The sequence below is a fragment of the Cervus elaphus genome, chromosome 13, assembly GCF_910594005.1.
Source record: "Cervus elaphus chromosome 13, mCerEla1.1, whole genome shotgun sequence".
Lineage (NCBI taxonomy): Eukaryota > Metazoa > Chordata > Mammalia > Artiodactyla > Cervidae > Cervus > Cervus elaphus.
Genome location: NC_057827.1, coordinates 31,429,719 through 31,453,914, shown reverse-complemented (window position 1 = coordinate 31,453,914; position 24,196 = coordinate 31,429,719). Strand labels below are relative to the sequence as shown.

The 24,196-nt window shown below is 47.5% G+C and overlaps 1 protein-coding gene across 6 annotated transcripts in view; it reads right to left on the bottom strand.

Moving 5' to 3' along the window:
• Positions 1-24,196, bottom strand: part of LOC122706932 (amyloid-beta A4 precursor protein-binding family A member 2) — a 130,545-nt gene that overhangs the window by 79,746 nt on the left and 26,603 nt on the right. For 5 of the 6 annotated variants that reach the window (XM_043922519.1, XM_043922524.1, XM_043922517.1 and 2 more), the window contains exon 2: positions 21,198-21,301. The exons of the other annotated variant lie outside the window; for it this stretch is intronic. The gene's annotated coding sequence lies outside the window, so the exon portion shown is untranslated. The remainder of the gene's footprint in view (positions 1-21,197; positions 21,302-24,196) is intronic. 6 annotated transcript variants of the gene reach the window in all.

Here is a 24,196-nt window from a genome sequence, read left to right as displayed (position 1 = left end):
TATGCCTTCAGTTCAGGAGATCTGGGTTCAATCCCTGGGTTAGGAAGATCCCCTGGAGAAGGAAATGGCAACTCACTCCAGTAAACTTGCCTGGAGAGTTCCATGGACAGAGGAACCTGGCGGGCTACAGTCCATGGGGTCCCAAAGAGTTGGACATGACTAAGTGACTAACACATACATTCTTTTTTAATATACTTTTCCACCAAGGTTTATCATAGGATATTGAATACAATTCTCTGTGCTATACAGTAGGAGCTTATTGTTTTATTATCCATTTTAATATCCATTTTATTATCCATTCTCTACTTAAAAGCTTGTTCTGCTAACCCCAAAGACCCAGTCCATCCCATTTTTATTAGCTGCTTAAAGTTGGAAAACAAATCATATCATTGCTGCAAGTCCTCAGTTTCTCTATCTGAACACCACAAGGAGTTACTTTTGCATTTTCTATAAATACATACAGAAGTTCTCAGCTAATGAAAATTCAAGTTTCAGGAACACCATAAAATATAATTTTTATAGAGTTAGACACCATGCAAAATAGAGTAAAAATACTAACACATGCCCCCAAATAATAAACAATAAGTTTACTTTGACAGGTTTTACCAGTATGATTGGGAAGCCCATTTATGGGAGGTTGAATCATATTTGTAGATCTTACTTCTTAAACTGGGTGGTAATTACCCAGATTTTCCTCTTGTTGATGTTCTATGTATTTTCTGTATACCTTGAAAATATTCTTTCACCTTTCTAAGTCTTTTGTTGCATCCTGCTCTACACACTCAAGTGTCCAATTTTTCCTTTCTACCATGGAACATGTAGGGCTGGCTCTCCTGAGTGATCAGGGGACTGTATCCAGGGCTTGGCTATCAGATGAGGTCACATTCAAAAACCAAGGAGATGGGCATTTCCCTGGGGGTCCAGTGACTAAGACTTTGCCTTCCAATACAGGGGTTTGCAGGTTCGATCCCATAAGCCTCCTGCCCCAAAAACCAAAACATAAAACAGAAGCAATATTGTAACAAATTCAATAAAGACTTAAAAAAAGGTCCATATCAAAAAAAAAGTCTTTTAAAAAATCAAGGGGAAGATACATAGTTGTACATGGTTAATATACACTCTGCTTCTTGAGTCTGTCTCCTGAGGGTCTATCTAGAAGTGGTGCCACCTCAATCACAATAAGCACTCTCAGCACACAGACCTTGGTCTCTAAATACCATTCTCTAATAAAAAGAACCAGGGATTCTTGGAGAAACAGTAGATTCCAGGGCTAGGCAGGGAAAATCTAAGTTGATCCTGGAGCATCTTGTTGTAACAGAAAGTAAGGAAATACTCAAAAGACTAAAGGCTGGAGGCAGGTCAAAGAAACACAGGAGCCAACTGAAAGAGCTTCCAATGATCAAAGCTCAACAATTTAGGCAGCAAAATAAATAATGTAGGACTGCATTATAAACCAAAGTATAAAATAAACATTCATGAGTCCATACTGATACAAATAAAATTTGAATAAATAAATCAGTGAGGGAAAACAGACAGAAAACTTTTCTGATACAGAAAAGTTCTATATAACTCATGTAGATATTCTCCTGTCAAGGAGGTTGAACACGACTGCCCACTCCCTAATGTGGACTGTTCATTTGCCTTCTTTCCAGAGCAGAGTATGGAAAAGCCAACCTTACAGAAGAGAAACCAGGCAAAGATTACTTCAGCCAGTGATCAAGGTCAAGGTCAACAGTGATTCATCATGGTGACAGCTATACCTATGCCATAGGTTGAGAATGGCTCTTAACCTCTGTGGTCTTTCTCCCCAGAACCCCAAATCCAGTCTAACCATAAGTAAAACATCAGATAAGCTGAAATTGAGGGAAACTCTACAAAATACCAGGCCAGTCCTCCTCAAAACTATCACAGTCACCAGAAACAAGGAGAGTCAGAAACTGTCCCAGTCCAGAGGAGGTTAAGGAGGCAAGATGACTAAATGCAATGCAGGGACCGGCATGGGATCCTGAGACAGAAAGAGGACATTAGGTAAAAACTAAGGAACTAAGTGGGCTTCCCAGGTGATGCTAGTGATAAAGAGACCACCTGCCAATGCAGGAGATGTAAGAGACGCAGTTCGATCCCTGGGTTCGGGAAGATTCCCTGGAGGAGGGCATGGCAACCCACTCCAGTGTTCTTGCCTGGAGAATCCCATGGACAGAAGAGCCTGGCGGGCTACAGTCTATAGAGTCGCAAAGAGTCAGACGTGAATGAAGTGACTTAGCATGCACGCAACAAGGACATAAGAGCACATGGGGGTGGCCTGCGTGATGTGTAGGGTCTCCGGGTAAATCTCTGAACCTCTGCAAGCCTCAGGCTCCTGCTGTGCTCAAACCAACCCAGGGCTGTTGTGAATATTAAGTGGATTCAACACTCAAACAGCCCCGAACACAGGACAACACTACATATGGAAATCACCACGCTATCACCTCTCCCCAGCATGCAGAAACCCAGATTTCCATGCACCCATCCAGAGAACTGTGCTCCCTGGCACCTCATTTGGCTATGCAACTCATTATACTAATTATTCTTTAAATCTGCGGATGTTCCTTGAAAAGCTGCTTTATTTATAAACAAGTTGCCCAACAGCAAACCTTGGAGCAGAAGTATTAGCTTCAAAAGCCGCCAATTCAAACATCGGCAATTCAGAGGAAAAACCCATAAATGGCCTAGCGCCTAATCCCAGTGCTGAATAATAAATCCATCATTAGCTCGCAGCAACATCTATGACCGAGCTTTCTAATCTCTGGAGGTGAGTTTCTAAGGCAAAAACAGCTCGGATTTTAAGCCAAATTTTATGACGCTATGGAGCCAGGAGGTCTGGTCCCAAGGCGGCTGTGAGGCCAAGTTGTTTCATCCTCGATGGTGGGGCCAGGCTACCAGACACCTTGCTGCCCGGCCATGGAGGTGGAGCTGGTTGGAAGGAGTAGAGAAGCCTGCAGAGCCCAGGCTCAGGGCAGCTGGCTCCTCTCTAGGCTGGGGGGCAGTTCCAGAGGCCTGGGTCTGGTGCCGAGAGATAGCAGAGGGGGATCGATGACCACTCCCTGATGCTCTAAGGAGAGAGCACAGCCCCTCCTCTCTGCCTCTGCACACACACACCGGGCCATGCCCTTAGGATGGATGGGCAGTCATATCTCCAGCAGGGCGAACACACCCCACACACAAATGGGGTGCCCACTCATCACTCCCTGGGGAGCTGCCGTGCATTTCAGCAGATGTTTCCTGCTAACAGCGCCGTGTGGATCGTTCCCGAAGAGCAGCAGGCAGAACACTCACCTCCCAAAAGCTGCCAGTGCACTGAGGCAGGGAAGAGAAGGTCTGGTGCCCCAAACAAGCTCCCATTATTCACCATAGTGCGCCCCCCACCAAGTGAGTGAGCGAGGCAGGCAGAGGAGGTCAGTGGATCCATAAAGAGCCCATGGGCTTGCCAAGCAAGGCCTTCAGGTTTGGAGTGGGAAGCAAGAGAGATGGGTGGATGGAGTGAGGGGTGCAGTCACACCCAAGGGGGGGGTGAGGGAGGTGGGGCAGCAGATGAGATCCTTGGAAAAGCTTCTGACTGGGATGGAGGGGGCTTCCCCCGTATGCCCAGCCCACCACCAGATGGATGTTCTCGGGTCAGGATGTGGTAGGCTGTTTGCAGCGCTGGACACTCACCTCCCAGCTGTGGCCCCCAAAGCTTCCCTCTGAACCTGGACTCCTAACCCATCAGACAGGACTGATGGTGCCGCCCCAAAGAGCTCATCTGGGGAATTCACCAGACACGTGGTCCCTGTAGGACACTGGGACCAGCCACAAAGGAGGCTGAGGGGCACCTGAGCCAGAATGGAGCCCAGGGCACAAGAGGCGTTCCAGCCACCCAGCATCCACCTGGCCACACGGGCAGGCCAGTAGTCAGGAGGACTCGACACTCTCGAGGCCCACCTCCTTTGGAACTGAAACATCCCAAAACTCGAGGAGAAGTGTGAGGGAGCAGACGATGTATACATTCTTGATTCCATTAGCTCTGCACTGTAATTCTGGATGAGTCACAATATTTACAAATTTGAGAACTGAGAACGGTGCAGACACTCCAGCAGCAGCTCTGTGTGATGGGTCCGAGTGCCCCGTCCCCCTCCCCCACCACCAGCATTCTGGGTGGGTCCTTCAGCATCCCTGTGCTAGGCTGAGCCAATCCAGGCCCACTCAGACATCCAGGGCTACAAAGCCAGGATCCCAACACAGCCACCTATACCATGACCCAGGTGGAGTTCCTGAAAAACCTGACCGTGAGCAAAAGTCTACCGACCCACCCAAACCAGTGTCTCAGGGACTCACGCTCAAGTTGAGAATCCACAGCATGTCCAGGGGGCTGAGAACAGCAGGGACTCTGACGCAGACCCCACCCTCCCTGGGAGACACAGGCCCTGCGTGGGCAGCTCCAGGCAGCTCAGCCTTCCTTGTTTTGTTATTGTTGTTCAGTCACTCAGTTGGATTAGACTCTTTACAACCCCATGGACTGCATCATGCCAGGCTTCCCTGTCCTTCACCATCTCCCAGAATTTGCTCAAACTCATGTCCATTGGGTTGGTGATGCCATCCAACCATCTCGCCCTCTGCCTTCCTCAGGCTGCACCTGATGCCTCCTCCCACCCCCTCCCTCCGGTCTGACACTTTCCCTCCCCAGCTTCCTTGCAGGCTGCTCCCTCAATAAGGTCCACACATATTTAATCCTGCCTTAGGTCTGCTTCTCAGAGGATCTGACCTAACCCAGTTCCTTACAGGAAAGAAAACAGAATAAACACACACACACACACACACACACACACACACAAAACAAACTCCAATACACTCTTTAGAAAGCACAGAGCCAAAGATACAAATCTATTTATGGATAAATTTACAATAAAAGTTCTAAGAAAATAAGAGAGACAGCGACTACTGTCGCAGGAAGGGGAGAAGCTTACACCCCTAGGCCCAGGCTGGCTGCTCACTCTCATGACTTCTACAACTTCTTTTAATTTTTTACTATCAAAATAACCTTCATGCAAAACAGCAAAGCATAAGACAAATAATTTAGCCTAATACATAACTATTAAACACCCTGGTAACCCCACCTTGGTAAGAAGACAGACTGTGCCAGCCACCCCAGAGGCCTCCTCGATGCCACTCAAGAGACCAAGCACCCACTGTGTGCACCCTGACCACCTTGACTGTGTGGTCATCACTGCCTCACTTCTCCTTAAACATTTTCCACTGAGCACCCAGCCCTCAACATTGAGTACGTCACCTTCAATCCATCAGCTTCTACTGCTCTTTTTGTGTGTGTTAGTCACTCGATCGTGTCCAACTCTTTGTGACCCCATGGACTGTAGCCCACCAGGCTCCTCTGTCCATGGGATTCACCAAGCAAGAATACTGGAGTGGGATGCCATTCTCTTCTCCAGGGGATCTTCCTGAGCCAGGGATCAGAGCCAGGGATCCAGCATTGAAGGTGAATTCTTTACAGTCTGAGCCACCAAGGAAACTTCTTTGTACTCTTGCAATTTATTCACCACAGACACTGAATCATTTGTTGGAGAGCATTTCCCCTGACTAAGATTTTGATGACTGTCCCTACAGCTGAGGAGAACATCGCCCTCTGTCCTCTGCACTCCAGCAGAGGTGGTGGGAAATTGGATTCAGGTTAGAATTTGGAGGCAAACTACTTCCCTGGCAACGTGGTGCCCTTCCTCAAGAGGGAGGAGCTCCAGACGCCACTTTCTGCAACGTCACCTGGCATCAGCACCCCACCCAGGGTGTCCGTTCATGCAGCCACGTGCTGGACCCCTTCTGAACACACACCCCTTCTGAAACCCCCTCACCTGCCACTGGGCTGCCCTGCTGTAGCTCATACAGGGAAGCAAGGTAAACAACTGTCTTTTCTGTTATTTAACAAAGTTCAAAAAAATCATTCTCCAAAGGTGAGCAGTTAGGTTGTTTTGTTTTTCTTAGTATCATTCAGAAGTCACAGAAAACTCTAATTAGAAAAGATACATGCACCCCAGTATTCATTGCAGTGCCAGTTACAAAAACCGGGACATGGAAGCAACCTAAGTGTGCATCAACAGAGGACTGGATAATGAAGGTGTGGTACATATACACAATGGAATATTACTTGGCCATAAAAGGAATGAATAAATGAGACTTGGGACAACATGAATGGACCTAGAGATGATCATACCGAGATCAGACAGAGAAAGAAAAACACCATTTGATATCACTTATATGTGAAATCTAACAAATGATTCAAACTTATTTACAAAACAGAAGCAGACTCAAAGACAGAAAACAAGCTTATGGTTACTAAAGGTGAAAGGGAAGAGGGATCAATTAGGAGTTTGGGATTACTATTTAGACACCACTAAATACAAAATGGATAATCAGCAAGGACTTCCTGTACAGAACAGGGAACTCTACTCAATATTCTGTAATAACCTATAATGGAAAAGAGTCTGAAAAAGAATAGACATATGTACATGCAGACCTGAATCACTGTGCTGTACATCTGGAACTAACCAACACTGTAAATCAACTATACTTCAGTTTTTTAAAACAAAGAACTCCAGATTTAAACATCTTAAATGCATTTCAATCTGCTGCAGCCTTTCCTCTTACTGATGTTCAAACTGTCCCATTGTTGGTCTCTTCAAATCCCAGGTCCTTTTAATACCATCCCAGTGGGTCTGAAGGTTCCTCTGCTCTGACAAAAATGTTCCAGGTACAACTTGTACAGTTTCTATTCTTGACCAAGAATCTGCCGTTTGTCCAAGGAGTCCTAGTTTCTTTTAGTAGAAAATTGAATTTCAAGACCACCATCAGGGGCCTGGGTATCTTCCTGCTGTTGGCGAGGTCACCATTTCCAAGTCACTCTGGGCAACACAGCTGGTTAGAGGAGCTAATGTTTAATGGGAAGAGAGTCCGGTTTCACAAGATGAAAAGAGTTCTGAACATGGATGGTTGTGATGGCTGCAAACAACATGAATGTCCTTCATGTCACAGAACTGAACACTTAAAAATGGTGAAAAAGGACAATTTTATGTTGTGTTTATTTTACCATAGTTTTTTAAAAAGCACTGAATATAACTGATTTATACAATTTTCACACAATAGTAGGATACAAATTCTATTCAAGTTCCCACAGGCCACAAACTAGGAGACACTGGAACATATCCAGGGACATAAGACAAAGTGCAAAAAAATTATGCTGAATTGGTTCATAGTGCTTTTCAGGTCTATTATATCCTTCTACTTCTCTGTATATTCATTCTACTAATTACTGAGAGTTTGATACTGAAACCCCAGCTAAAAAATCTTAATTTATCTACTTAAAAAATAATTGTATATATAGTAAAAACTATATGTAACTTTGCTCTATATTTTCCAAGTCTCCTGTAAATGTGTTATCATACTTTCATAATTTAAAAATTAAAAAGGAAAGAGAGAAAAATAAATAAAAAGCATTGAATATTTTTTTCAATAATCAAGTCCCACACAAAAGACAACACTGACCAGGAAATCCAGATGGTACATAAACACTTCTAACAGAACTGCTCACAGTTCACTAGTGAGCAACTGTGGGTGAGGATGAATTAAACTTGTTTCAGTGTTACTTTTCAATCAACTTCAAAGATTTTAGGACATAAATACATCATTCAGCCCTAACTATTTAATATGCAGAGCTAGACACTGTGAAATTAAGGCAACATCCAGGGTGCTATGATCTGAGAAAGTTTTTAAACTTTTAAACTCTAAACTGGTGGATCCTAAGGAAGGTTCTGGTTTCTTCTAATCACAACTAACTCCACGGCTGTATAATCTAGCAATCCCACTCCTGGGCATATATCTGGAGAAAACCATTCTTCAAAAGGATCCATGCACCCCAATGTTCACAGCAGCACTATTCACAACAGCCAGGATATGAAAGCAACCTAGATGTCCACTGAGAGATAAATGGATAAAGACATGGTACATATACACAATGGAATATTAGCCATTAAAAAGAATGAAATAATGCCATTTGTAGCAACACAAGGGACCTAGAGATTATCATGCTAAGTGAAATAAGTTAGAGAAAGACAAATGCCACATTATATCACTTGCATGTGGAATCTAAAATATAACGCAAATGAACTTATCTACAAAACAGAAAACAGACTCACAGACCTAGAGAACAAATTTGCGGTTGCCAAGGAGGAGGAGGAGGTAGGGAAGGGATGAAGTGGGAATTTGGGGTTAGCAGATGCACAGTATCATATATAGGATGGATAAACAGTAAGGTCCTACTATACAGCATAGGGAACTACATTCAATATCCTGTGATAAACCATAATGGAAAAGAACATGAAAATAATGTATTTGTATTAACATAACTGAGTCACTTTGCTGTACAGAGAAATTAAGACAACATTGTAAATCAAAAAATACATCAATAAAATTTAAAAATCTTAATAGTAATAACTCCCTATCCTCTGTGGTTTCAGGACAGTGGCTCAGTTTTACTGAGATTTATGTGCGGGACCCAGGACGGTGTAGTTCCAGGACCTAGTGCAGTGCCCTCTGGGGAGCAGCCCTTCCCAGGGCCCCCACACTCCATCCATCTAGCCAGCAGTGGGCAGAGCCAGGCAGCAAACCCACTGTGTGACGTGTGAGTCCAGCCATGGCGGTCACCTGGAGGGGCTGCTGTCCTACGGAAGGCAGTGCACCTGAGCTTGACCATCTGGACGCAGCCTCAGACCCCAGCCCACGCAGCTGGGGAAGGAGACAGAATGTACCAGACAGACAGATCCCAGCCCAGGTCCCCCGTGTTGACCACACCGCTTCTGACACCCCTGCAGGCAGGACCCAGCTGTCCCCTTGGCCGGGCACACTGGGCACAGGCTCAGAAGGCCTCGAGGCCAGCACCTGGCACACGCAGGTGTGACCTGTGCGCACCAGAGCCTGCTCTCCTGCAGGCTCAGCCAGGAGGAGCTGAATGGCACTTGGCCGTTGATCAACTGCTTCCTCTTTCTGCATAAACATCCCTGTCAGATGCACACTGCCGTCATGCCCATTTCACAGACAGGAAGGAGGGGAGACTGAGGTTCAGAGAGGTGGGGGCTCCCAGGGGTCACCAGAGTCAGCAGCCTGACAAGTCAGGATCTGTCTCCACCTCTGGTCCCCCCATCCTAGCTCTGCCACCAGCTCCCCACTCCCGCTGCTACCTGCCCTGACTCATCATCACCTGATCCCCAACCTGCCCCCACCCAGGTCCCTCTCTGCCTCTCTTTCACTCCCCTCGGATTCCACCCGCCAGCCCAAGGGTTCTGTGAACACTGGCCACTCCTGCCCCCTCTCCGCGCCCTGGCTCTCGTCCCCGGGCGCTGAGCTGTGGAGAGGAACTCAGGAGGCATCTGGTGCCTGGCATGTTCTGACCCGTGGGTGTGATTACCTTGTGCCGGAAGCTGCCTGGGACCCCAGGGGACAAGGTGGCCTGTGCGCTAAGCCAGTCACCCACCGTGTTCACACAGTCCTGAGACCGGCTGGGGTGCCCTGCTCTGCAAGACTCAAGATCCTTCTCCTGCCAATGGTTTTGTGTCCCGAGGGAGGGGAACCCCAGCCCCCAGCCCCCAGCACAGAGCCGACGTGGAAGGTAACAGAAGGCCAGCTGCCTGGGGCCCAGAGCCCATGGCTTCTACCTGAAGCATCTTCCTCAAGAAAAAACTGCGCAGGGGGGGTTGGCAGAAAGACAGACACACGGCAAACCTGGAGAGGCCCGGTCAGGACACTGCATCCCCGTCATACATGGGGAGGCTCCAGCAGACCCATCAGGATGACTGCCAGAGATGCTGGGATCTCTGCAAAACCAAGTTCTCTATTTCCAACTAGACTGAAACACCTCCCAGGAGGAAAGCACTTCCCTTCATTTCCCTACAGGCAATCAGATAAACAGACAGCAGGCCAATATCAAGACCTCCAAACTGACCTGAATGCATGCCATGCACAGCAGATCCTGGTCTGGGAACAGAGGCTCCAGCATCACGTGGGGTTAACAGAGCCGTGCTCTGTGTGAACTAATGAAGCTTTACGATTACACAGGGAACTTACTTACAAAACAGAAGCAGACTCAAAGACTTAGAGGATGAATTTATGGTCATCATGGAGAAGGGTGGGGTGGAGGGATAGATTGAGAGTTTGGGACTGACATGTACACATGGCTTTACTTAAAATGGATAAACAACAGGGCCTATTGTATAACACAGGGAACTCTGCTCAATGTTATGTGGTGGCCTAGATGGGAAAAACATTTAAAAAAGAATAGATACATGTATATATAGAACTGAATCACTGTGCTATACACCTGAAACTAACACAACAGTGTCAATAACTATACTCCAATATTAAATAAATTTTTAAAAAATCCTATGACAAACCATAATGGAAAAGAATGTAATAAAAAAGAATACATATATGTAGAACTGAGTCACTTTGCTGTATGGCAGTAATTAATCCAACATTATAAATCAACTATCCTTCAATTAAAAATTTTAAAGCTATTAACATTTTTTTAAAAGCATATGATCTAACACTGCATCAAACTAAGCTAAACAGAAATTACTCTCTTCTCTTGGATAAGTGGGGAGACCTGAACAAGGAACACCTGGCCAGCTCCCACCCTCAGCAAAGACCATCAGGGTCTCCTGTAGGGGCCTGTCCACATGGGAATCTACCTGAGCTGGACAGAGGCTGTAAGGACTGCTGACTCCCCCACATCTCCACCCCAGCTCTGCCTTCAAGACCCTGCACTGCAGCCTTGACCTTCTGCCCCCTCTGGTAATGAACCCCCAGGAAGGCCTCTGCCTGTGCCCAGAGAGGGTCACAGGTGGCCCTAAGCTTTGCTGGCCCTAGAATCCCTCAGAGATGATTTTAAAGCTACCTGCCTGAACCCCAGGCTGCAGATTCCCAACCTGACTGTGCAAGAGAGATGTTATAGAGCCTACAACAAGCAGGGCTGGGCATCATCCACACCACACCTGCCAGAGTCCACAGATGAAGGAAGGCAGGCTAGGAGGGCAGCAGGACCACAAGGCGAGTCAGATGACAGAGGACCCAGGAGTCTAGGCCACCACACAGAGCTCTGCTTTCCTTAAGGAGACCTTGATGTAGGGAAACATCAACCAACATAAAGGGTTTCCCTGGTGGCTCAGACAGCAAAGAATCTGCCTGCAATGCAGGAGACACGGGTTAGATCTCTGGGTTGGGAAGATCCCCTGGAGAAGAGAATGGCAACCCACTCCAGTATTCTTGCCTGGAGAATTCCATGGACAGAGGAACCTGGTGGGTTACGCTCCATGGAGTCACAGAGTCAGATACAACTGAGTGACTCACACACACACACACAAAACCAACATAAAAGTTCAAAGCAATACGGAGTTGGAGAACTAAGTCTTCCTCCTTCCAACTCAGCCTGCATGGGGGAATAGAGAAACACTGCTTTCTTCCTTGGTGATGACAGTACTGGGTCTGCGTGGATCACAGCCCTGGATGACCCACTAGACGCCTGCCGTGCCCTGTTAGGACCTCACTGTGTGAGCAGCTGGTCAGTGCAACAAGGAGGTCACACCCCCGTCTTCAGCCTCCACCCCATTCAGAGGCCTGCCTCCCCGCCACCTGTTCTTCTGCTTGGGACACACCATGGACCAGCCACAGCAGCATCCATGTAGCAAAGCAAGCATGAGCCAGGCCCGTGGGATCCGTGATTCCTCTTTGTCATATTCATCTGTGACTGCCATACCCAGCACGTGTCTGGGGAAGAGAAGGGGAGGAAGAAAGGCAAGCAAACAGGCAGGCTTGCTCCAGAACCCACAGCGCAGCCAGGCAGTCGTTCTTGAAAGGACTATTATGGTGGGGACTGCCTCCCCATGTCCATCTCCACGATCTTCCTTAGAAACAGAACTTGGATTTTAAGGTGAATTACAGCTCCTCCCATTTACCTAATTGGGGCAGTGTAACTAGCTTCTGGCCAAAAAGATACAAACAAGACTCCCTAAAATAACCCTTTAAGCCTTTAAGGCAGCTTGCTCAGCTTGGAGACAGACCCCTTTTGCTCACCTTTCCTCCTTCTGCTGCCTGGAACACAAATCTGATGGCTGGAGCTCCAGCAGCCATCTTGGGCCACAAGATACTTTGCAATGAAAGCCATGTCTTAAGACAGTGGAGCAAAAAGATATAAGAGGTCACTATCGATAATAATCTCATGAAGCTGCCCACCTCTGGGATTCTTTTAAGTGAAGCACTAACTTCTTTCTTGTTAAAGATACTGTTACTTTGTAACCAGATTTAATCCTAAGTGATATAACAGAACAAACCTCCTATTTCCCAGAAAAGGTCCTATTTCCCAGAAAAGCAGGTTAGGGCACTCTGCTTGGACATTCTTTTCCCTTTCCTCTGGCCTCACTCTCTGATAGCAACACTGTGACTGGACAGCCCTGGGCAGCTCAGCCACCAGGTGCAATTTGGGGTAGTCCTGCAGGTGTGACCATCTTCTACAGTTCTGGGGGTGCCTCTGAGGACAAAGCCCTGAGGCTGACAGGTGACAGCTCTGAGCCACCATGGGTCCCCACAACAAAAAGACTTCCAGTCAAGGATGAGCCCACACAGGTACCCAAGAGACCATGCCCATCTGCACCCTAGGGACTTCACTGGTCACTGCATGGCCTTTGTTTTGCCTCAGAAAAATTTCCCTCTTCCTTATCTCATCAAGATCAGCATTTCACCCACCAGTCCTCAACAACAGGGTCTACAGAGCAGACAAGGATGGCTGGACTCCAAGTATGTGGGCACCTGCTTTGCACAATTAGAGCCAATCACTAACCCCCGGTCCTCCCCTGTGCAGGGCTGTGCATGCTTCCGGTACACCTCCTATCCCATGTGTGTTTCCCACACTCAGAATCAAAGGGCAACCTTCAAACAGGTTCCCCTTGCCCAAATCCCTGCCAAGACCCCACTGCCCCAGGACACAGTCCAAGCTCCTTACTTTCATCCCCAAAGCTGTAGAGAGCTGGCCACCTGCCTGTCCCACCCGCCTCCACTCCCTCACTTTTCCCCAGCGCTGCCTCTCCCTGAGTTCACGGGCCCTGCCTGGTCCCAGCACACAGGCAGGTCTCTGCCCACACAGAAGCCACTGCGTCCTGCATCCCTCCAGGCTGGTCTCCTCCTGCATATCCCTCCGTGCATAACCAGTTCTTCCAGAAGAAGCTTCTCTAGTACCCTGTGCTGCAGCCCACATAGGACCCCCTCCTTGGGCTCCAGCATCAGATCCCAGGTTTTGGGCTCTCTGGGGGCAGGAACTGTCTGTCAGTAGTACCTCCTCTGCAGAAGATGGGCTGATACACAGCTGGGAGGGGCAGGTGCGCTGGAGAAAAGGGCCCCACAGGCTGACAGGTTACACAGGTGGTGAGCTGTGGGCTCACAGACTCCACCCAAGGTCAGCAGACATGAGGTCTTCACAGCTGAGGCTATGGGCAGGGCTTGCCTTGCTCCAGACATGGTTTCCCAGCAGACAGGGCCGCCCCAGGCATCCCCTCGCCATTCCCTCTCTTTCTTTGTCTGAAGAGGCTTCATTTTCATTCCTGCTGCAAACAGGGGGTGCCTGGCCTTACTGTCCAGGACCGAAAGTCACAGCTCTGCCCCTCAAGGATGTCAGTCACTGCTGCTGGGATGTCCACTGCCCTCCAGCTCCAGGGAATTTTGATCCTCCTTCCACAGGCCCCTGCAAGAAGCTGAGGCAGGTCTCCCCTGAGGGATAAGAGAGAGTGTCACAAAGCCCAGGTGCAGTTCCATGGCCAAAGCGGCAGGTCGCAGACCTTCAAGGTCCCAGACAGGCTCTCTGCCCTCACCGCTGCACGCTGCATGGTCCAGCTGCTGTCACAGCTGTCCACACCTGCTCACCTGGGGTAGGAGCGCCTGCGCTTTGAAACCACCTTCAGTGCGACGGGACTCTTGGCCTGCAGCAGGGAGGCAGGGGCCCCCGCTCCACACTCCATGACTCTCCAGCTCCCGCCCGAGAGCAGAGTCCACCTGCCGGGCTCACTAGGCTCCAGACATGGGCAGGACCTCTGTGCCTGGCCCAGCTCAGGCTAGATGGCCCGTGAGCCGAGGCGCATCCTCAGCGATGCTGCTCATCAGCATGTCTGGTAAAACACCTTGTGCCCGGAAGTGCCACAGACAAACATCTGCAAGCATCACTGTGAGTCCTGCCTGGGCCACCGCAGCCTCGGGAAGGACCGAGCAGGTCCCGCCTCAGGATCGGGCCGGGGTCTCCCCTCGGATGAGCTGCCCCCGCCCGGCGCTCTGCAGGATGGAAGGAGGAGGGACGAGCAGGGACCGCCCCCCCCAGGATGGCTAGCTGGAAGTCAACAGGGACACTGGGGAGAGGCCCGCTAGGAGGCTGCAAAGGCCCTTAGGTCACTCCCCCACCACAGGACAGCAGGCCCGTTGCAGGCTGGTCATGGCAGCCACTCTCCCTCATGCCTGCCCACAACTGGCAGGTACCCACATCCAAACCTAGCCCTGGGGGCTCGTTCTCTCTCCACCCAAATGACCCATCAGGGAGGCCCTGAACTTTCCACTATTCCGAGGCAATAACATGTTCTCGGTGACTTTTAGCACTAGAAGCTGTCTCATTTCAGGAAGAAAAGGGAGTCATCTTGGGCCCTCTGGAGCATCTTCCATCTCTCCGGAGCCTGACCCATTGTGAGAGTGGGCAGTGCAGGGAGGGTTGTGTGTCCCCTTTCCACAGAACTGTTGCAGGAAGGGGACCCCTTCCAGGGCCTGAGAATGGACTCTTGTCCAACACTTGGAAAGGCATCATCAGGAGGGTGGATCAGAAGAAGCATGGTACCTCTGCTCAGTGACACAGACCGAAAGGGGTGACCTCTCAGCCTTGTGTGGTCGGGTTCAGGTCATCACCAAACAGCAGCACTGTTGCTTCAGGAGATGACTGGAGAGACACCCTCACTTTGCAAAGTTGGACAATTAAGACAGCTTCTGGAGTTTGCTGAGGGAGCATCATGCATTCCAGGAGCTGTTTCTCCCTGTGAGAGGCCAGAGTGGTCATTTCTGGGGTCTGGTGGTGCCTAGGAGTTAATTGGGATGTTGTTGTCTAGGTTTGGCTTGGAGATGAGAAAGCTTTGTGTTTCTTCAAATTAGCACTAATTTAAAATTACAATTTTAGTCTTAATTGTATGTATTTGGGGATCCCATTTAAGCCTCTGGAAATAATTGCAGGGTAATATTTTGGGAAGTCATATTAAAATGCACAGATGTTGTCTAGAGACAGGCCTCTGGGGGTGGGCACAGCCCTGGTAGAGAGGGGTCTGGGGCAGCTTTCACGGCTGGTCCACGTCCCCTCCCCCCTCCCCAGTCTGGCTCTGGGAGGGGCTACAGGTAGAGCCCCTCTTAACGCAGCATGAACCGAATCCATCCCTCCTTACCGAATCTGGCACTGCCAGGACCCAGGAAGCCAAGGCCACAGCCTGAGCTGCTGGCATCAGGGTGGGAGGAAGGGCTGGAGGGATGGGCCGGCAAGGTCCTGGAGCATCCCCTGCCCACAGGGTGCAGAGGTGGTGCTGGCAGGTGCGGGTGTCATATTTACCAGGAGCCCTTCCAAACCCTGGGGCTCTGGGTGGGCCCCATGTGAGCCTAGGCTCTGTGCCCAGGATCGGGTGCACGGTGAGGGGTCGACCCATCACAGAGGGGTTTATGATCTGAGAGTGGTCCTACCCAACCCCCCCCCCCACTGCCAGAATGTCTGGAAAGAGCGCAGAGGGCCTCTCCCTACTCTCGCAAAGGATGTGGGCACCTGCGAGCACTGCATTTGTCCTGAAGACATACCCTGAAAGCCCTTTTCCACCTGTGCTGGTGGGGCTGGAGGCTGGGCCCTCAGAGAGGTGGGGGACAGGGTCTTTGGGGCCACTGTAGCACTTCTTCCTCCTCCTAATTCCTTGTTCTACAGAATACAAGTGGGCCAATATTACCCTGTAAGTAAACAACTGAGACAAATGCTTCCATTTGAGCAAAGAAGCGACATCATCTTTACCGAGTGGGCGGTGGAGCCAGGCTGCCTTGTACAAGAACTCTGGTCTTTAGGAATACATATTTTTCCCCTTCCCCTGATGCAATTAGGAAAATAATATTTTTTTACACTTGCAATTAAGAGCAGAACAGATGGCAATGGTTTAAAAATCTGTTCATGAGACTTGATACTTGGGCGGGGGTGTTGTTGACAAGACATGGAGGACGGGGTGACTTTTTCTTGCTGCATGGAAGGCCCACTATTGTGATCCCCAAAACATAGTACTGGGGACTTAAAGAAAGGGGTGAGAAAGAAGGTTCATCCACAGTAAGAGGGCAAAATGGCTGGCGATTTAGAAGTGACAGCAGGAAAGCCCACCTGCTTCTGTGTGGCTGGGCCCGCCCTGCTGCCTGGCAAGGTTGCAACCCCAGGACCCCCACAAGCACCATCATCACCTCATGTTCCTCATGGCAGTGCTGGGCCATTTCCTCCATCCACTGAGGACTTTCAGAGTCTCCCAGACATGGGTTCCCTCGTCTGTGCTTCAAATTCACCAAGACCAAAACACAAGAGAGAAACCCTACAAACCAGCCATCACTGTGGCCAGGTGGCTTGGCCTCTTAATCACCTTTGGTTTATTCATTCAGAACCTGCTGAAACCAAACTGGATCCTGTGGGGCCCCTGGGCACGGAAGCCTTGCTCTGTCCCCCATTTCTTGATTATAGGAAATAAGCTTCATTCAGCCCCCATGACCTTCCCTGGGTTCCAATGGACAGGTTCAAGCAGTTGCTAATTAGGGATGGGAGAGGAAGAGGAGACAAGGGAGAAACAGTCAAGAAACAATAGTGCAGGGACTTCTCTGGTGGCCCAGTGGCTAAGACTCTGTGCTCCCAAAGGAGGGGGCCCAGGTTTAATCCCTGGTCAGGGAACTAAGATCCCACAGGCCACAAGTATGAGTTCTCATGCCATGACTAAAAGATCCCGCATGCCACAGCAAAGATTGAAGATCCCCGTGCTGCAACTAAGACCAATGCAGCCAAATAAATATATTTTTTAAAAGAAGAAGAAAGCAGATATTAAAAAAAAAAATAAAAAAGAACCAGTAGTGCAGCCTTGGGGCAGGGTCCTGGTTCCTCAGGGGATACACATAATATTACACCTTTGAGTTCTGTAAGAATTAAGTCACCCCCACCCAGATGGAGGATGGAATGAGGATGTGGACCCTCATGACTTCAGTCAACTAAAGATGGACTCTGTTGATTTTTGACCCAATTCTATGCTGGATTCTCCTCTGCTCAAGCTTCCTCATGGATATGCATGTACCCTTAGCTTAAAACTTCCCATTTTGCAGAGATGCTGCTTTGGGAAAGATCCCTGGTGTTCTCCTCACTTGCTGCAGGTAATAATAAATCCTTCCTTCTCTTGATCTTTGGCTTGGTTGTGTATATTGGCTCAAACCCACAAAGATGTGAACCTAGTTTTGGGGTGACACTTCCCCTCCCCCCCGCCTTCTCACCATACCAACAGGCTCCTGCTGATAACAGTGGGTTCCATCTGAAAGAACTCCAAGACCAGACTCCCTCTGAGACTCAGGGCTGAGAGAAGTTCAGTGTCCAGAGGGGAGGTGAAACCTAGGCCTCTATCAACCTACAACTTTAGGAGATATCACATACAGCCCAGCTCCTACTGCATACTCAGTCACTAAGTCATGTCTGACTCTTTGCAGTCCTTTGGACTGTAGCCCATCAGCCTCCTCTATCCATGGGATTTCCCAGCAAGAATATTGGAATGGGTTACCATTTCTGTCTCCAAGGGATCTTCCCGACCCAGGGACTGAACCTCCATCTCTTGCTCTCCTGTACTGCAGGCAGATTCTTTACTCACTGAGCCATCGGGGAAGCCCCAGTTCCTAATGAGATTTACACAAACTCATACAAGAAAGTCCTTTTACCTCAGTTCCTATTTTCCATGATAACATATCTGACTTTCAACAACAAATTAGAAAGCATGTCAAAGGCAAAAAAAATAATTTTTTAAAAACCCATACTCTAAAGAGATAAAGCAAGCATCCTAACCAGACTCAGATATGACACAGATTTTGGAATGAATAGACTGGAAATTTAAAGTAACTATGATTCATATGTTACAGGCTCTGATGGGAGAAGACAGCATACAAGAACAGATGGGTAATATGAGCGGAGCTATGGAGAGTCTAAGAAAGAATCCAAAGGAGATGCTAGAAATTTTTTGAAAACTGATAATAGAAAGGAAGAATGTCTTTGATGGGCTCATCAGCAGACTTAATACAGCTGAGGGGAAAATCAGAAAGCTGGAAGACAGGCCAATAGAAACTTCCCAAATTGAAATTTTGCAAAATGAAGGTCAGTCCAGGGGTGAAAGCAGAGACAGAATAGAGCATCCAAGGACCATGGGACAATATTAAAAATATAACATGCATGTAACTGGAAGACCCAAAGGAAATAAATGAGAGAATGAGGAAGAAAACATATTTGAGGTAATAATGGCTTACAATTTTTCTAAAATTAACAACACATACCAAATCACGATCGGGAATCTCAAAGAACACCAAGCAGAATAAATACTTTTAAAAGAAAAACAACCTGTGATTAACAGATGCAAACTATTATATATAGGATAGGTAAACAATAAGGTCCTACTGTGTAGCACAGAGATCTATATTCAATAGCCTGTGATAAACCATAACGGAAAAGAATATAAAAAAGAATACACATATAACTGATTTCACTTTGCTGTATAGTAGAAATTAACACAACATTGTAAATCAACTATACTTCAATAAAATAAGTTTAAAAACAACAACAACAAAAACTACACCTAGGCATATCATACTCAAACTGTAGCAAACCACAGACAAAGAGAAAATCAATATATCAATACCCGTTTTAGGAACTTCCCTAGTGGTCCAGTGGTTAAGAATCTGCATGCCAATGCAGGGGACATGGGAACTAAGTTCCTGGTCTGGAAACTAAAATTCCACATGCCATGGAGCAACTAAGCCCATCCGCCACAGCTACTGAGCTGCATGCTACAACTACCAAAGCCCAAGCACCCTCTAGCCCATGCTCTGCAACAAGAGAAGCCACTGCAATGAGAAGCCTGTGCACCACAACTAGAGAAAGCTTGAATGCAGCAACAAAGACCCATTGCAGCATAAGTAAATAGACAGAATAAATAGAAGACAGAGTTTGTCAGAGTGAATAAAAACACAAGACCCAACTGGATGCTGTCTATAAGAAACCCATGTTAAATATAAAGACTCTGATAGGTTGAAAGTAAAGAGATGGAAAAAGATATACCATGCTAATTACAGTTGAAAGAAAACTGGAGTATCAATATTCATTTCAGACAAAGCAGACTTTACAACAAGGAAAACCATCAGGGATAAAAAGGAGGCATTACAATGAGATGCATAATTCAATTCAGTTCTCCAATAAGAGATCAAAATTGTAAATGGCTATGCACCTAACAGAGCATCAAAATATATGAGGCAAAACTGATAGAACTGGGAATGGAGATGGGCAAATCCATTATTATAATTGGAGACATCCATATCCCCCCTCAGTAACCAAGAGAATGAGTAGGCAGAAAATCAACAAGGATTGTTCCCCTGGACAGCACTGCCCATCAGAATGGAATTAAACTAAAAATCGATAAAGGAAGATGGGTGAAATCCCCAAATATCTGGAAATTAAACAACATCATTCTAAGCAACACATGGGTCAATGAGGAAATACCAGAATAATTTTTTTTTAGTTTTTTTAACTAAATGAAAATTAAAATACCACTTGTCAAAATTTCCATAGTGTAACAAAAGCAGTGCTTATCAGAAATATATAGTATTAAATGTACACATTAGAAAAGAAGAAAGTATAAAATCAATAACCTAGGCTTCTACCTCAGGAAACAAAATGAAGGGAAACTGATGCCTAAAATAAGCAGAGGAAATATCATAAAAATTAGAGCATAAATCAATTAAGTTGAAAACAAGAAGAAAAGAAAGAAAATCAATGAACCTGAAATCTATTTTATTGACCAGTTGCTCAGTCGCTCAGTCGTGTCTGCTTCTTTGCAGCCCCAAGGACTGTGGTCTGCCAGTCTCCTCTGTCCATGTAATTTTCTAGGCAAGAATACTGGAGTGGGTTGCCATTTCCTACTCCAGGAGATCTCCCCGACCCAGGGATCGAACCCATATCTCTGACATCTCCTGCATTGGCAGGTGGGTTCTTTACCACTGTGCCACCGTATTGACAAGGCCAACTAAGGGATACAAGATACAAACTACCAGTACCAAAAAAGGAAGAGGAGTCATCAACACTGACCTCATAGAAAAGGATAATAATGTAACATTAAAAGGATGATTTGATTACATAAAAGAGTACTACAAAGAACTCTGTGCCCCCAAATTTGATAATCTAGATAAAACAGACTGATCCCTTAAAAGACATGTACTGGCAAAACTCACAAGAAGAGAAACAGACAAACAGAACAGCCATATGCATTTTTTTAAATTGAATAAATAATTAATAACCTTCTTAAAAGAAATTGGCAGGCCCAGATGGTTTCTCTGCTGAACTGTACCAAACGTTTAAGGAAGGGATGATACGATTCTCTACAATCTATTTCAGAAATCAGAAGAGGGAGAACGTGTCCTAACTCGTTCTCTGAGGCCAGCACTCCCCTAATATCACAACCTGGCCCATCACCACCCTAACAGTAAGGAGGCAACAGTGCCACTCAGACATCCCCACCAGCAGAAGAGGACCCAGTGGGTCTGAGAGGAGAGAGAACAGGTGACAGGACATGCATGTCTGCTCTGTGTGGCTTGTTCTCTGGGAAAGCCCAGAACTCATCTTTCTCATCAGTATGTCAAAACAAAATAGTGAGAAACAAGTGCCACTGTCCTAGAGCTTTTGCTGGAGAAAGATGGAAGGGAGGAGGCACCTGGCTGTCCCCGCTGCCCTCAACGGGCACATGAGCACAGACACTCAGATGCACTGGCACGTGGGACCTGGCAGGCAGCATGGTGACCCTACTGGTCCTACTCACCGAGAAGCTACAGGCACCCCTGGACCCTGGGCCATCCGCAGGTCAGTCCTGGTCTCGCCGTGGGCTCCCCCCACAAGATGCAGAGACGATGGATCCTCTGGAGACTGAAATGGAAGAGCACATGGGCATCAAACAGCTGAGCACACACAGAGACTGCTCAGGTGTAAACAGAAAGAAGTTCTCCAATGTGGGTGCCGATCATGATCACATACTCAATAAAGCTCCCTATTGTCGTTGTTGTTTAGTTGCTCTGTTGTGTCCAACTCTTTTCAATTCCGTGGGCTGTAGCCCGCTGGGCTTCTCTGTCCATGGGATTTCTCAGGTAAGAATACTGGAGTGGGTTGCCATTTCCTTCTCCAGGGAATCTTTCCAACCCAAGAATCAAACCCATGTCACCTGCGTTGTGGGTGGATTCTTTACCACTGAGCCACCAGGGAAGTCCTCCAAAGGATTCCTTAAAACAGGAAGAAGCTAACCAGACATGGACACAACCAATGAACCAGTAAAATAAAAGGTTGGTAGTCTATGTCATTATGCTTTGGTCAAGACCCATAGAATGTACAATGCAGAAAGTGAACCTAACTCTAATTCAGTTAATAATAATAATAGTGCATCAATATTGGTTCATCAGTGGTAACTAATGCACCATACTAACGTTAAGATGTTAATAACAGGGGAGATGAGGTGGGTACGGGTATCAGGCCATCTGGAAACTTTCTGCTCAATTTTTCTGTAAATCTAAAACTGCTGAAATGATTATGCCTCCTCATTTTAAAAAATATGCTGGTTGATATTCAGAAGGCTGAATGGAAAGATGGATATAACCGAGCAGCCGATGGGTAAACTGGAAGATGGAGCTAAGAGATTTTCCCAGAATGCAGTGCAAATAGACCATGGGCAGCAATCCCAGGGCATGTTTCTCCTGACTTTGATGACAGCCACTGGGCTCCAGGAGCATCCTTCCCTACCCCCAAGGGCTCTCTCTCTCTCTCTCTTCCCAAATTGGGGGGGCTTTAGCAAATTCTCAGGCTTTTGGTTGTTCATCTCATCTTTCCCCAAGACTGCTTTGGGGGAGGCGGGGGGACAGCACAGGAAACCTTAGAAACCACGTCAACCTTTGCCTGGGTCCTCAGCCTCTGCCTGGCTTCCCTAGTGACTCAGATGGTAAAGAGTATGCCTACAATGAAGGAGACCCGGGTTCGATCCCTCAGTCAAGAAGATCCCCTGGAGAAGAGAATGGCAACCCACTCCAGTATTCTTGCCTGAAGAATCCCAAGGACAGAAGAGTCAGGTGGGTTACAGCTAGGAAGGTTGCAAAGAGTCAGACATGACTGAAGGACCATTTTGACCTCTTCCAGACTGTGGTTTTCCCAGTTCATGGCCTGAGGGAGAACCACTCTCTCTTTATTTAGTTATTGGTGGTGAATTATTTCTTTGCTGGTTTTCACTTTTTAAAAAAAAATTATTACTTTAGAAGGAGTCCTAGTAAAGTCTTTCAAAAAAGCAATTCTGCCTTCTCTATCAAAATTTAAATATGCATATCCTTTTACCCAACAATTGCATTTCCAGGAGGACTCACATATGTATGAAATATGTGAGTATAGGGATTTTCCCTGAAGCAATCTTTTTAAAAACTGGAAGCAACCTAAGTGCCCATAAATAGGAGAATGGTTAAATAAATTAGAGCAGGGCCCACAAGCTGGAGTACTCAGACTTTTTTTTAAAGAGGTAGCCAATATGCACCTACCCAGAGAAATCTTAAAAGCCTAGAACTGAGTGAAAATGGCAAGTTAACTAAAAAGTATGTGCTGTGTGTGTGTTTCTGTGTGTGTCTGCGTGTGTCTGTGTGTGTGGATCCCAGTTACAGATACAGCAAGCCAGCTAGACAATGTATACACATCTGCAAGTCCAGGTATGGACACAAAGGCAAACAGAACAGCCCAAAAGGGCTTCCACCGATGCTCGCCAGCACTTCCTCCATGGGCAGTGGCATGGACACAGGAGACAAGGCCACGGGGGCATCGCTTTTACTCTATTATACACATGCTTCCTGGTTGGGTCTTTTACCAAGACGCATTTCTCATCCAGCAGCATTCAGATGAAACCCACAGTCTGTGCACTTGAGAGTTTCATATTCTAGCTGGGAGGTGCTGGCACCAAGAAAACCGACCTTGGGGAAGGGCAGCCAGGAGGGAGGGAAGGAAGCAGGGCTTCCCAGGGGGATGGGGGAGGAGCACACAGACACCCAAGATTCCCCGGGAAGGAAGGTCACCCATGGGCAGCAAGGATGAGAACACACACAGCACAGAGGTGGGAACAGAAACACAGGGCAGGCAGGCAGGGACCAGAGATGGCAGCATCCTCTACCGCTCTAGATCCAAGCACCTGCAGCCCTCACACACCAGGCCCATCACCCTGCTGCCCTGCCCACCCTTCGGTGTTCCCCACAAAGGGCAGGGATGCTGTCCCAGGAGGGACAGCAGGGGTGGACCCATGGGATTTAAGCCTGGCCTCTGAGCAGGTGAGCAGAGCCCACCCCTATGTCTGGAAGGTCCTGCCTTCAGTCTTGGCCCATAACACAGCAAACTGCAGTGTGAAGCATCCAATTTATACGGGACAAAACTCAGCAGTCCTGCCCCCAACAGTGCTGATGTGCTGGGTACCAGAACACTAGCTCCATGGCACATGGCAGGTGGTGGCTCGGTCACTGTGGAGCGTAGCACGTGGTAGGTGTTTCAGAAGCACTTGTTGAATGATGGGTTAATGGATACATGGATGGATGTTACATGTCTTTGAAATCTTACAAAACACCTAACATACATTTTAAAAGTAAATGCACACACAAGATACTCAAGGTACCTGTGAGCAAAAAGCCCAGAGAACAATGGATAAAGATCCAGAGACACTGGACAGAGGGCCCATCCTCTGACATCCCTGCAAACTGGGAGGACTAGCCTGTAACTGTATGATGGTGCTCAGATGAAGTGAAGCCACCCCCC